The sequence below is a fragment of the Rattus norvegicus genome, unplaced genomic scaffold (genome assembly GCF_021556685.1).
Source record: "Rattus norvegicus strain SHRSP/BbbUtx unplaced genomic scaffold, alternate assembly SHRSP_T2T unassigned-0000116, whole genome shotgun sequence".
NCBI classification, from domain to species: Eukaryota; Metazoa; Chordata; class Mammalia; order Rodentia; family Muridae; genus Rattus; species Rattus norvegicus.
The window spans coordinates 10927-22500 of NW_028238837.1; the positions used below are offsets into that span (position 1 = coordinate 10927).

Consider the following 11574-nt stretch of genomic DNA (forward strand, 5'->3'; position numbering starts at 1 on the left):
AAGCCTGCCCCACATGTGGCCCATACATATACAGCCATCCAATTAGACAAGATGGATGAAGCAAAGAAGTGCAGGCAGACAGGAGCCAGATGTAGATCTCTCCTGAGAGACACAGCCAGAATACAGAAAATACAGAGGCGAATGCCAGTAGCAAACCACTGAACTGAGAATAGGACCCCCTTTGAAGGAATCAGTGAAAGAACTGGAAAAGCTTGAAGGGGCTCGAGACCCTATATGTACCTCAATGCCAAGCAACCAGAGCTTCCAGGGACTAAGCCACTACCTAAAGACTATACATGAACTGACCCTGGACTCTGACCTCATAGGTAGCAATGAATATCCTAGTAAGAGCACCAGTGGAAGGGGAAGCCCTCGGTCCTGCTAAGACTGAACCCCCAGTGAACTAGATTGTTGGGAGGGCGGCAATGGGGGGATGGGGAGGGGAACACCCATAAAGAACGGGAGGGGGAGGGATTAGGGGGATGTTGCCCGGAAACCGGGAAAGGGAATAACACTTAAATGTATATAAAAATACTCAAGTTAATAAAAAAAAGAAAAGAAAAGAAAAGAAATAAACCTCTGTAAATCAAAGAAAAACCTTAGTTAATAAGAATCAGACCACGGGGAATCAAGCATATATATAAATTTTCTCTTTATTACCTAAATAAGTCTATTAAGGAATGTGACAACACTAACCATGAAAACATGATATTAATTGATAATAATGAACAGCATAGAAAATAGAGGTATTGAGTAAACGTCATAAAATTGAAAGGTAAATGTATTCTTTCACAATTTCCCAATCATTTAGGACAAAGGTTTTGAAATATTCACCCGAGAGAGTTTACTAGAAGACTAAATAAACATAAAACTATGTGAACTAGTCTTGCTAATCTAATAATTATTATTACAGAGACTTGAAGCATTATTTTGAATTGAAGCAGGTATAATAGCCATCCAAAAATTCTTTAACGGAGGGCTGGAAGATATGCTCTGTGTCTAGACGAAAATTTGGAATGCACAATTACATGCATTTGGATTGGTACTCTTTAGAATAAGTCATCTTAAGATATAAACTAATAAAATGAAAATAAGGTAAAAAATAATCAACTTTGGAAACATTGAAATTGTAAGAGGGATTTATTCTGCTCATTGAAACTCACTTATAAATGTTTCAAACCCTAAACAAAATTATAGATACATAAATTATCACCTGGAACAACAACAAAAAACTAAGTATTTTCCTATTGCGTTACCCCTTCATTTTCATTAGTATCTTGGAAGAAAATTACATTGCAAAATCTAATATAAATCGATCCACCTAAATGAAGTATAGCAATGTTTACCCTAAAAGTCTTTCCCATCTTTGTTTATTTTGATAGCACTTATGATGTATTCAAATGGACATCAACTATTTTTGGACACATATTTAGAACACTTATCTACCATTATTAAGAAAAAGAGGACATTTTTCTTTTAATTTAAATTAATTGTTTGCTTTCCAAATAGGACACCCTTCAAATTCGTTACTTTACTATTGTTTCCCATTAAACACTTCCACCTGAATATAAGCTAAATAAGATTATTTTTATACATTACATTATACATTCAAATTCACTAGTTCAATCTATAAGATACAATATGTCTAATACTTTGGTAATTATGTAAATTGTTTGGACGGCTTATATTACTATAAGGTGTTAGTCTCTAACAATCTTCTCACCCCTTCTTCTGTAATGTTTCCTCATCCTTTGATCAAGTGACATTTTGTAGATATAACCAATGAGATTGGGCATGGCAATTCAATTCAGTTTTGGCCATCTGTACCTTGTGGACGCAGAACATGTTCCATAGATGGTTCAGCTAGTACTTGGCCATGCATCCTTTTTCATGACTTGGAGAACTAGTCTTCTATGGGGTTGGAGCTCCCAGGCACCTCAATCAGCCCCTCCTTTTTGTCAACCCGGGGAGCTTGTAGCCAGAAGGGCATTAACACTGGCCATTCACATCATCCCACAAGAGGTTCGTCCTCTTCTTGGGATATATGCCCTTAAGGTACTGGAACTGCTGCCAGTCTTTGAGCAGCCTTGGCCGGGTAGTGGCTTCTTGCAGGGCCAGCCTCTGTTAGGGTCCTACAAGCTCACTACCACTGCCTTCTCCATATGCTTGTTCAGCAACTGCCACAGCTGGTAGATGAAAGATTACATGTTTTACCACACCAGCGCCCACAGGTTGGCCTCCAGCGAGGGGCCTGGCTTGGCAGTGCACCATTGATGGTTTGCTGTCAGAAACCAGGAGGTTGCCAGGTCAAAAAACAGTTCTATGGAAAATACCATCCTGAGTGAGGTAACCCAATCACAGAAAAACACACATGGTATGCATTCATTGATAAGTGGCTATCAGCCCAAATTCTTGAATTACCCTACATGCCTAGAACACATGAAACTCAAGACATATGATCAAAATGTGAAATATAGGATTTCTCTACAAAAATAACAAATATAATAATAAAATAATAAAAACAATAAATTATATAGAAAGGAGGAAAAGAAACTCAGGTAAAAAGCAAGAAGCATTCTCAACAGAATGGTAGAAGAAAATGTCCTTGACTTAAACAAGACACTTATCAAAGTAAAAGACACACACAGAATATGAAATAGACTGGAGTAGAAAAGAAAGTCCCTTGGCATATATTACCTAAGACAGTAATCATAGAGAACAAAAAAGTATAATAAAAACTGCAAGGGGATTCTTCCTAGAGACTCTAAAAGCCATAAGAGTGTGGATAGATGCACTGCAGACTAAGAGACCAGACTAATAAAATTGGATTTTAGTTGACCCAAGTTCCTCTCTTTCTTTACCACATACAGGATCATTAGATCCCTGAAAAATTGTCTTCAGAACTTCTCTGAGGAAGACTAAGTTGCTTAAGACCTCTGCTGAAGTATTTTTTATAAAATGGCCTGCTTGCTTTTTCCTTATTTCTACTCCAGCAGGATATAGGCAAATTTTTTGCAACCTTGTTTTAGTAAGAATTCAACCCCTCCTGTAGCCCACTGCCCAGAATAGGTAATGGGAGAGAAAAGTTATTAGACAAGGGGAAGAGGACCTGTTCAGCAATAGTTCTTTGGGAATTAGCTTGTTTTTCTTTGGCAGCAGTTCAATACAACAGCAAGCACCAAATATGATCCAGGAGGGGGATTTCACAGGGGAGAAAAGCAGGGGCATAGTGAAAACATTGTGGCAGCGGCTATGCAGATTCAGGAGCTCCTGTTGAAGCTGCAACAAAGCACCCTGTACTCTGAAGCACAGCAGTTTAGCCAATTAGCTGGAGACCTGGCTCCCACTGCCTGCCTTGCCTGCAATCTGTACAGGATACAAGAGGACAAACAACTGTGCCCAAGCTGAGCAGGAAGGGTATAAGTGCCTTTGAAGGACCTGCAGGCACCACCTTAGTCAACTTCATTAGAGCAAAGAGTCTAAAGTGTTTTCCTCCTTCAAGCATGGCACCCCAGCCCATTTTCTTTCACTCCATGCCTTAATTTATGGCTTCTATTTCCCTTCATAATTTTGTCATTTAGTTTCTCTCTCTCTCTCTCTCTCTCTCTCTCTCTCTCTCTCTCTCTCTCTCTCTCTCTCTCTCTGTCTGTCTTTCTCTCTCCTTTTTTTGTTGTTTTCTTGTTTCAACTAATATAAAGTACGAGCAATTTGATATTTCTAACCTAATATTTGTTGTGGTTTATGCCATGCATACTTGCACATTAAATTTTTTTCTTAAATTTGTCACAGTTAATAGGATACATTAACTTAGCTCAATCTGTGGTCTTGTTTTTTTTTGTTTTTGTTTTTGTTTTTTTGTTTGTTTGTTTTTTTGAGGCAGGTGAATGTTGGGGTGACCTCATTTCCAACTCCTCATCCTTGTGCCTCTAAAATCAAATGCTTATCAATTTTCAAAGTTTTCTTTGCCACTGGATATGTGTGTGAGTGTGTGTGTGTGTGTGTGTGCACATATGTGCCACAGTTTTCTGTTCATAGTTTCTACCATGGGTCCCAGGTATTGAACTCAGGTAATCATACTAGTACAGCAAGTTCTTTTACCTGCTGAGTACCTTGCTGCTATTGCACGTGTGTGTGTGTGTGTGTGTGTGTCTAATTTACATATATGTATATACCTTATATTGATCCTGTCTCTGCCTCTCAATACCATCATCCTTCCTTTCTTCACCTCTTCTATCATTTCTCTTTAATCCCTCTGGACAGTTTCTCTTTGTTCACATCAGTTTAAAATGTAGGAGCGCACACACACACACACACACACACACACTATTGAAACAAAATTAAAATGAAAAAACAAAAATATGCAGTCTTTCTGATCAGCAATCATTAGCATATGCTTTTTTATTTTTTTATACAATTGATATATAATAATTAATGGTCAATCAGCTTGAAACTTTTCCTTAATGTTGATATCTTTGGAGTTTTCATAAATGTTATTATACTATCTGCAGATAAAAATATAAACTTTTAATTCATAGTAGAGACCGGCCTGAAAATATCACATTCCTCCATTCTGATCACAATATTATGCTGTCTATAAGGGTGATTACCACTTAGTAGTTCTCAGTGGTCACATGCTACAAAAAGGAAACAGAAGAGTTGTGTTCTTATGACCCCTTCTGGCCAAAGGTCATTATGTGCTTGTCCTGAAGAAATGATATGGATTACTGGGTATGGGGTGCCACCTTGCGGAAGTAAGGTTTTAGTGCACCTGAGCGATGTCTTGAAAGTTTTGTCTGGTTCTAAAGTCCAAGAGTTGGAGGCTCATTCCCACCATAAGCACTCCTCTCTCAGTAGAAATCAACCTCAACTTTAAAGGAAACGACACTTAATTTCCAGTCAGACTCGTCCACATTCCTCAATCGGGCATAAGTCCAAAGTACTTTCAGAAAAATGAAAAAGCAAGGCAACCCATTAGAAAATTCAGGCCAGAGTCTTCTGTCTAGTCCAATGGAACAATGCCTCGACATACCCAGCTACAAGTCCTTAATCCATACCCCATGTCAGATATTGTGAATCTTCTAAGGTAATAGCATATTTCATAATGCCCTAGTAGGCACTTAATTGCTTGTTTGTGGTTTTATGACATAAAGAACAAAGTACCTTTTATGGTGGTGGTCCACTGTTAGTTCAAGAGTTCAAGCAGAAGGGCAGAAGCAGGGAGTAGAATATCCTTGTTTGCATAGATAGTCGCAGGGTAGATGCAAACAAAAAGAGATCTTCGATTACAAAATGCAAAACCTAAAATGAACATGTCATGGCAGATGTGTGTCCCTTCTGAGTGCACAGGGTAAGATTCAACTTTATCATGCCGAGAGAACATTCATAAGAAAATTAACTGGAGACACCACGAAGATTAGAGTAGAAGTAATGGTGCCGGAGAGATGTCTCCATGGTTAAGAATACTGACTGTTGTTCCGGAGGTCCTGACTTCAATTCTCAGCAACCGCATCACCATCTCACAACCACCTACAGTGAGAACTGGCTCCCTCTTCTGGCCTGTAGGCAAGCATACATGCATGCAGAATGCTGTAGATGTAATAAATCTGAAACAAGCCAAAGTGAAAATAAATAGACTTGGAAAGCTATGTGTATTTTATATAACAAGTACAACTACATCTACTGCTATTCTGCATAGATATCCAGGGCCTGCAGTGTCCATCGAGTTCTGATAGTACACCCATCACTTCAATATCTGAAACCAGTGTCACTTATGAAATAACTTCAGCTAAATTATAAGTTATATCATTGTCATTCAAGTCTGGAAATAACCCTTTTAAGGAATTTACGAAGTTTTAGTCACTGTGTTGCAACAGGATCTCTCAGGGGTTAGAGAGTGGCTCAGAGACTAAGAGCACCGGTAGTGGGATCTAGTGCCCTCTTCTGGTATGTTTGAAGGCAGCTACAACGAACTAACATAAGTAAAAAATAAATATTAAAAAAAGGGGGGACTGGAGCGATGGCTCAGTGGTTAAGAGCACAGACTGGTCTTCTGGAAGTCATGAGTTCAATTCCCAGCAACCACATGGTGGCTCACAGTGAGATCTGGTACCTCTTCTGGCCTGCAGTCACATATGCAGGCAGAATGCTACATAAAATAAATAAATAAATCGATCTTTAAAAGGAAGAAAAAACAGGAGCTCTCTGTATAATCTGGCATTATCATATTAAGGAATGACATGGACTTGCTGGGTGGACCAAGGTGGCTTTGGTCATACAGGAATCAATCTGCTTTTTATCCTAAGTACTGAAATAGGTATTTCGAGTCACTATGCCCAAGTGTGAAGAGCCCTTTGATGGTTGTGGTTAGCAACTTTGCTTATCATTTCCCATCATCCAATTCTTTCTATGTAAATGAGACCACTTCTGTAGTGTCTGATTGCAAGTGAATTCTGATTGGCTGTGTAATTCAGACATTTTTGTGGTTACAGTTGAATAAAGAGGAACTTATGGTTTTCTAGGTCTCTAAGTGTTTGCTTTGTCTATGGGTGTATGGATCACGAGGTTGTCAGGTGTGGGCAGAGTTTGGAAGACAGCTTTGCATATCGAGGTCGGTGTTAGCATGTGTGGTTACCAGGAACCAAATCCAGATCCTCTGCAAGAACAACAAGTGATTTCAACTGCTGTGCTATTTTCCTAGCCTCTTCCTCTATACTTTGGTCTTTCTGAAGTCTCCATCTGCCATAACAAAATGACTTCCATGGTTACTCTATTTTTAAGAAATGAAACCAGCCAACCAACTAAACTAACTAACTAACTAATTAACAAACAAACAAACAAACAAAAGACAAGGACCATCCCTATAACCCTGGCTTTCTTGAGAAATAACTATGACTGTACATCCATACCATTTCTTTGGACTTCTCTGAAGGACAGGAGGGAGGCTAGTGGAAGAAGTGGAGCTATGTCACTACAGTTATGATTCATTCTAAGTCTGTTTGTGTTTTTTTTTCTGGTTTTTTGTGTTTGTTTGTTTTTTTTTTATTTCTTTATTTTAGTTTTCAGTGATATTTGGCAAATGCCCATCTTGCTGAGAACCACTGTTACTCATTAAAGGCATAAAGAGACCAAATTTCAGAAGAGGTGGCCAAACACTTTTAGATTTCATTCCTTGAATTGAGACCTTTGGTTTGTTTTCCTTGTTTATTTGGCTGAGGCAGGGTATTTTTAAATGGTTGTCCTTGAGCTGACATTGTAGACTAGGCTTGCCTTGAATTCACAGATCAGGCTGCCTCCACCTTCTGAGTGTTGGCAGCAAAAATCTGGCTTTGGGAGGGGCTAAACAATCACACTGAGAGCTGTTATCCTTTTTTGGTCAACGTTATTCAGCAGATATTGTTTAGTAAGTCTCGAGTTAATCATCGGAAGAGGTGTTAACCAGTATCTGGTTCTATCTGGACCTTCAAGGTCTATACAAGGCAGGAGTAACCTGAAGGAGAAGCAGGACGGTCAGGGAGTACTACTTTCAAGAAAGATATATTCCAGTGCAATCTATAAGGTAAGACAAACAGATTTTATTTATTTTTTACTTTTTATTTTTTGCTTATCTACCTATATTAAACACTGCCTGTTCATGGTACATTCAGAAACCAGGAAAGGTGGCATATCTGCCGAAATTAGAGTTATAGATGTATATTCAGCTGCTTGTTGAACAAAAACTAAGAGATTGTCTCTGATTAAAGAGTTCGTAAATTTTGTTTTGGTCTCAAGTTTCACTTTTCTCATCAAAAGAAATTTTTGGTATTGATTGGGCTTGTGAAATTCCTGTACTTATGACCCATGATTGCTGACATTACATTTAGCAGGCAAGGACAGGGTGAGACAGACTCTCTAATATTTGTATTTATATCTTTAGTGAAAGACAGTGCAGTAAACATTTCTGGTCCCTGATTCTCCTTGTTTCTGTAGTATATATTGATGTAGAGGGAGGTGGATCACTGTAAACTTGATGCTAGCCTAGTCTACAGACCAAGTTTCAGGAAAGCCAAGGAAAACCAGAGAGGAGGCCTATGTAAGCAAGAACAAAATTTTATTTTGGCTTTTTAACGAGGAAGAGACATGATCTGTCTAGTCTTAATGTCTGTAGAATTTTGATAAGGAAGGCCAGTTGAATTTTTATTATAGAGTTTTGACTGATCTTATTTGAGCTTTGACTGTGTTTCTTTCTTACAATAAGAAAGCAGAACTAATGTTCTACTTAAATGTTCTCTTAGGAATTATTTTATTATCAAGTGTTTGTGGAGTGTTATACTCCATGGTTGGTTACAGAGACTGAGATGGGGGTGAAATCTCTCTCCATGTATTTCCGGTTGTCTGGGAAGTCACGGTATATGTTGACTTGGTGTGGAGCCACAGATATATGAAAACAAGGTCTACCTCAAAAGTTTCTTGGAGTTCAAGAACAAGGATTACTGAATGAATGAAATTTATGTAGAGGCCAGCCTGGTCTACCTAGTATGTTTTGGTACCATGTAGAGAATTGCTGTCTTTCGTAAATATACTCTGCACTTTACAAACGTAGTAACACTAGAAGACTGGGACTGAAAATGTGCAGATAAGATGGTGGTTGAGCTGTGTGTGTTGGTGTGGGAGGGAGACTGCTTCAGTGCTTGCTGCTTTCAAAAGTATGGCCCGTTTCAGCTTTTTAAGGAAACTCCGGGCTTATGATGTGTCTTGATTTATTTGATTTTACTTACTGTCTATTGGGTTCATATTTTATTTTTATTGATTTTACGGATATTTGTGCTTAACTATTTTTGCCTGACTTAACTTAAAAGATTCAGAAGGAGAACATGTGGATGTGTATGGTCTGAGGCTTCTGGATGCTTTTGGGTGCCTCTTCACCTTTCTGCAAAACCTAGTTATCTCAATCTCTAAATATCATCTCTCAGATAACAACAGGCCTGCCAGCTGTAAGGAACCTTTAGTCTTTTAATCTCTCTTTGCCAAAATTTATGTAACTGTCTTTTTAAAGATAGGATATTTCCTATTGATAATAGGCAAGCACCAGGACCTGATCTGGCCAAGTGTTCTATAAAATTTAAAGAATAATATAATACTCTCTTGCCATCAATGCGACGCATCTATTGCCTTCTTCATCATGTGTCCCTGTGAAGGGCAATGGTTCCGCAGAACTCCTGTATGTACTCAAGCTGTTTCTACCTAAAGTAGCGGCCCACCACCTTCCTCTAATTAAATAATGTTTTCTCCCATGTAACTACTTGATAGGAATTCCTAAATGTTTGGATTTTTTTACAGTCGACGGTACTTTCCCCTCTAATATCTAGCGCCTTACTTCTTTCACTATCTAGGACATCTGGATTTTCCAGAGTTCATTCGTCCTGTTAAAAGTTATTGATCACGGGGTTGGGAATTTAATTTAGCTCAGTGGTAGAGCGCTTGCCTAGCAAGGGCAAGGCCCTGGGTTCGGTCAACAGCACCGAATAAAAGAAAAAAGAAAGTTATTGATCACAACTCTTAGAGTTTCCTTCTGTTTCTACTTAATTTTCTCGAGTGCTTTCAAAAGAGGCATGGTCCGTAAAGACTGAATCAGATCTCCATGTTCCTGTTAGTAGAGAAAGAAACAAAAGAGCAAATATGTAACTCCCATCATACCTATTCAAATCACCTAGGCAGAAAGTCGAGGAGGGAGTGGCCTATTGTCTCCAGGAGACAAAGTTCCAAGAAAAACATATATCTGGGCCTGCTGACCAAGATTGTTTCATGTCAGACAGGCTCCACTAGAGCAGGTACAGCACAGAAGACACTGACAGACAAGCAGGCAGGCAGGCGCGCGCGCACACACACACACACACACACACACACACACACACACACACACCCTACCTAGGATGAAAAAAGGAACTATGGCAATGCTTGCCTTTGTTTTCAGCACTGGGGAGGCAGAGGCATATGCAGGGCAAAGGCAGGAGAATCTGTGGCTGAGGATGGTGTAAGGCTGCTTTTGGGTGCTTCATCACCATTCTGCACAAATACACACTGGTTTTCTATTCTTTTCTTTTTTCTTTTTTCTTTTTTTCTTTTTTTGTTTGGAGATTTATTTATTTATTTTCTGTACAGTATTTTGCCTGCATATGTAACTGCAGGCTAGAAGAGCACCAGACCTCATTACAGATGATTGTGAGCCACCATGTGGTTGCTGGGAATTGAAATCTGGACCTCTGGAAGAGCAGTCAGTGCTCTTAACCGCTGAGCCATCTCTCCAGCCCCTGTTGTCCTCAGCTCCGGAAAAAAGAAAAGAAAAAGAAAAAAGAAAAAATCCTAACCCCCCGATTTAACTTTTAATTTCTTGTCATGCTAGGCAAGCGCTCTACCACTCTGTGCTTATGATGTATCTTTTGGTTTATTCGATTTTACTTACTGTCTATTGGGTTTGCATTTGATTTTTATTGATTTTATTGATATTTATGTTTAACTATTTTGACCTGGCTAAATGACTGACTGACTGACTGACTGACTGACTGACTGAGACAGAGACAGGGAGACAGAGAGAGAGAGAGACAGACAGAGAGAGAGAGACAGACAGACAGAGACAGAGAGACACAGAAAATCGATCTCTCTCTCTCTCTCTCTCTCTCTCTCTCTGATCACAGGCTGAGCTCAGGGACAGTGAGTTCCACACTCACTCAGAGAAAAACTCTGTCTCCAGTCACCCTCACCCAGTGGTAGAGCGCTTGCCTAGCAAGCGCAAGGCCCTGGGTTCGGTCCCCAGCTACGGGGGAAAAAAAAAAAAAAGAAAGAAGAAAGAAAGAAAGAAAGAAAAGAAAAAGAGAAAAGAAAAAGAGAGAGTTGCATCTCCCCCGCATGGGGGGTGAGAGACAGAGACAGAGAGAGACAGAGAGAGAGGAAGAGAGACAGAGACAGGGAGACAAAGAGAGAGAGACAGACACAGAGAGAGACAGACAGACAGACAGAAGGAGAGAGGGGGGTATGTTTACCTACCTCCTCTCGTTTCTCAGACTAGAGATTTCATCTTCCTCTGTCTCTCGAGTGCTGGTGGCTTTGCTGCTGGTTTGGGGGGGATTGGGATAGGGATAGGAAGAGAAAAGGCTTGAGTGCTGATTTTAAAGCTCTCTCTCTCTAAAGCTCTCTCTCTCCCCCTCCTTCTCTCTCTCTTTACACACACACACACACACACACACACACACACACACACACACACACACACACAATTTCTCCCAGAGGTCCTGAGTTCAATTACCAGCAACCACAAGGTGGCTGACAACCATCTGTAATGGGATCTGATGCTCTCTTCTGGTGTGTCTGAAAATAATGAAAATAAACGGACGGACACACACACACACACACACACACACACACACACACACACAAATACATATTTATATATTTAAAATGATGCTTAAAAAAAACCCGTCTTCCTGTATAACGGAGGTTTAAAGGGAATCTGGCTGACAGCACGTTTTTGTGGTGTTTTAATTCCTTTTTTTTTTTTTTAACCAAATAGGAGGGAGATCTGTTGTCCCTTTTATTAAAAGC

At 39.5% G+C, this 11574-nt stretch overlaps 1 long non-coding RNA gene across 1 annotated transcript in view; it reads left to right on the top strand.

Moving 5' to 3' along the window:
• The first annotated feature begins 7468 nt into the window (after positions 1–7468).
• The window catches only part of LOC147997505 (uncharacterized), an 18203-nt gene continuing 14097 nt past the window's right edge, over positions 7469–11574 (top strand). The window contains exon 1 of the long non-coding RNA XR_015647786.1: positions 7469–7555. This is a non-coding gene — a long non-coding RNA (uncharacterized LOC147997505). The remainder of the gene's footprint in view (positions 7556–11574) is intronic.